This window comes from Protopterus annectens, chromosome 2.part0, assembly GCF_019279795.1.
Source record: "Protopterus annectens isolate FY-2018-M chromosome 2.part0, PAN1.0, whole genome shotgun sequence".
Lineage (NCBI taxonomy): Eukaryota > Metazoa > Chordata > Ceratodontiformes > Protopteridae > Protopterus > Protopterus annectens.
This window is the reverse complement of record NC_056728.1, coordinates 391,006,276-391,010,178: the sequence shown is the minus strand read 5'-3', so window position 1 is coordinate 391,010,178 and position 3,903 is coordinate 391,006,276.

The window sequence follows — 3,903 nt, the reverse complement described above, 5'->3', positions numbered from 1 at the left end:
ATTTCCTTGTTTCACTTGAAAGAAAGTTACTGTTTGTCGTTTTTGCATTTAAGTTACCTGTAACACATTGCACTTAAGTTACCTGGCACTTGCTCACTAAAGCAATTATATAAGTCAGCACTAAAAATTAAAAGCACTACACCCTCACTCCCCACTGGCCCTTGTTTTCAATTATAAAGGAATTCCCAATATTATTCTAGCATGTCCAAAGGTCAGTTGTCAATCTCTTCTCCGGTCCAGCTGGTGAATCTGGGAATCTTGAGGCAATGTTACAACTGCCTCATGTACACAGACAACCCTCTCCTCCTCCCAACAAATTCCAACACATGTGAGAGATGCAACCATATAGCCAAACTGGAGGCTAAGCTCTCTCAACTCAGTACTGGCATAACCAGTCAGGAGGAGAAGGAAACCACATTCACTACAATTCCAGTCTCACATAGACCTACCACGACAGCAAACCAAACACATAATCACACAAAACATACTGAGGCTCTAAATAAAGATCTGCCTAAGCAGCAGAGACCTCCAAAGCAGACACCCAGGCAACCGCTACCCCAAAACAAAACACGTGCAACACATATCTCACAAAGCCAGTGTGCCGAACAGTCACAGCCCTTAAGACTAAACAACACACCCGATACACTTGTAATAGGTGACTCTATCGTCAGGCACACTGATGTCCCGCTCACCAGGCTGAACAAGCAGAGGGTCACGGTGAGCAGCCTGTCGGGCGCTAGGATCCGCCACATAACACAAGCACTCAGGTCACTCCAAGGCAAGTACAAATATGACTCAGTCATTGTCCATGCTGGTGTGAATGACCTGAGACGTACCTCCCTGGACTACATGAAAAGAGACATAGAGGAGCTCTCTGAGCATGTAGCCCAGGCCGATATGACCCTGACCTTGAGTAGCATCTTACCCTCACCAAGAATGATGCCACAATATGAAGACAAGATGATCAATTTCAACAACTGGCTTAAGTACTGGTGTCATTCAAAGGGGATCCAATGCCTGTCAGCTTGGGATGATATGCTCGACAAGCCATGATGCTTCACTAGGGACGGCTTGCACCTGTCACCCTGGGCTTTCGGATATTGGCAAAGGCTCTTGCTACCCCCATAGTGCCTTTTTTAGGCAAGGCTCAAAAGACAAACCCACCTCCATAGGTATCACAAGGGATAAGAAACTAAGAGTAATGCTACTCAACGCCAGAAGTCTAAACCTCAAGATGCACTTTTCGAAACTCTCCCTAGCATGGAGAACATCGATATCTGTGCAGTAACAGAAACCTGGTTCAGGGCTCCCGAGAGCACCTCAGCACTACCAGGTTATACCTCATAACATGCTTTTCAGCCCCAAAACTTGGACCGAACCACAAAAGGAGGGGGAGTATCGATATTTATCAAAGATACCCACACCTCCAGCACGAAGCATCAGAGACTATCCATGTGCAACTAACAGTGGGTAAAACTGCCTTCCAGTTTATAGCCTGCTACAGACCACCCTCCCAAACCCAGGAACCCCACTCGACCTTCCTGAGAACACTGGAAAATATGAAGGTCTCTCCAAACACCATTATATTGGGCGACTTCAACTACCCAAACATAGACTGGGAGCATTACTCTAGCTCCAACACCCTAGCCCAAAGGTTCCTAGAATTTATAAACTCAAATGCTATGGAACAACTTGTTACCACTTCCACAAGAGGGGAAAACATACTGGACCTGATCATCACCAACATGGGGACTCTATGCTCCAGACGAAGTGTATCCCTCACTGGTAAGATCAGACCATAAACTAATCTCACTGGATATTCACATCCCGACCCCACCCCCTGCCCAGAAACCCACAGTGAAAAACTTCTCTAAAGCAAATTTCACACTCCTCAAAACCGAGGTGGAATCCTTCAAAGCCCCCGGGCCTGTGGAAAATACGTCCCAGACCGCAGAATCCTTTATAAACGCATTCTATGAACACCTTCAGGAATGCATGGATCATGCAATCCCAAATAAAACCAAGACCCAATCCTCCAAAGGCTGACGTCCTGTCTGGTGGACCCCAGCCATAAACAAACTATACAATAGAAGGAGGAAGCTACTAAATGATAGAGCAAAATCCCAAAAAGGGAAGGCATCACTGATCAGTATTAGCAAAAAACTATGGGCACTCATAAAATTGTCTAAGGCCAGCTCCGAGAGAAAAATTGCACAGGACACTAAGGATAATCACAAGGCTTTCTTTAGTTATGTTAGGAACCTGGGTGGTAATTCCTAGATATGCTCAGAATTAGTCCAAAATGACAAAAAATACACCGAACCCACAGACATTGCCAACATCCTAGCTGACAGGTTCAGCGCAAACTCCCCCCCCCCACCAAAAGGGCAAATATCTATCCCAGCAGAGTGCTGCCCCCCCTGACATCTCAGATGCTCAGGTAAGAGCCGCCCTCTCCAAAACAAAAAACACAGCATCAATGGGACCAGACGGTGTCCTGGGCTGCGTCCTACATGAACTCCAAGAAGAGCTAAACCCAAACATAAAACTACTGTTCAATCTCAGCCTTACTACAGGATATGTGCCCAAAGAGTGGTGTACAGCAACAGTGGTCCCTCTCCATAAAGGTGGTGCCTCAACGAATCCTGGAAACTATCGCCCCATAAGCCTGACTAGCTTGGTCTGCAAAGCTATGGAAAGGATCATCATGGACCTCATAAATAAAGATATTGGGGACCTACAGACACTGGATCCTACCCAGTTCGGCTTTGTTAAGGGCAGATCCTGCCTCTTAAACCTGGTTGATTTCTTTGAAACAGTCACAAAGGCCATTGACGAGGGGAAGGTGGTCCACACAGCCTACCTGGACCTCGCAAAAGCCTTCGATACAATACCCCACTCTAGCATTATAGATAAGCTCACCAGCTTAAATATAAACCCCTATGTCACTAGATGGATTGCAAACTGGCTCAAGGACAGAACCCACATGGTTACAATTGCTGGAGCCATGTCAGACTCCAAACCAGTTACAAGTGGTGTCCCACAAGGCTCAGTCCTGGGACCTCTCTTGTTCCGTATATATTTCTCGGAGGTACAGGCCAACATGGAAGGACTGTGGCTGACCAAGTTTGCAGATGACTGCAAACTGGGCGCCATAATCGACTCTCCAGCCAACACAAGCATCCTCCAAAAGGGCCTCATAGAAACAGACAACTGGTGCCAGAGCCATGGCCTCAAGCTAAATGCCAAAAAGTGTATAGTCATCCCCTTTGGCAAAAACAAAGTGCCCACAAATTATCACATAGGTGGTAATCCATTAAGTACAGAAGAAGTAATTAGGGACCTGGGGACCCAAGTTGATAGCAATCTTTCATTTGACAACCACGTGGCCAAAGTGGTTAGAAAAACATTTTATATAGCCCACCTAATCATGAAGGGATTCACATCTAGATCAGAGGAGGTCATCGTGCCTCTTTACTCATCCCTCATCAGGCCCATAATTGAGTACAATGCCCATTTGGGATGTACCTTACCAGACACCTGCAGCAACTGGAAAGACCCCAAAAGTACCTCACCAAGAGGATCAAAGGGCTCAAACAGATGCCATATGCTGTCCGGTTAAAGAAACTCCAGCTCTACTCAGTGGCATACTGCCTGTTCAGAGGCAATCTGTGCCTGACGTATAAAGCCATGTCCAACCCGAATTAATGGACATGCTGCACCTCAGAAAATCCAAATCCCATCGAGCTACTGGCTCGAGACTTGAACCTCAGCACTGAAATAAATAGGACATGCTGGAGGGACAGATTCATAACCCAGAGGCTCCCTTCACTCTGGAATAAAATCCCAGTCCAGGTTAGGCAGAGTCCCTCATTGACTCTCTTCAAGAGGAATCTTGATGAG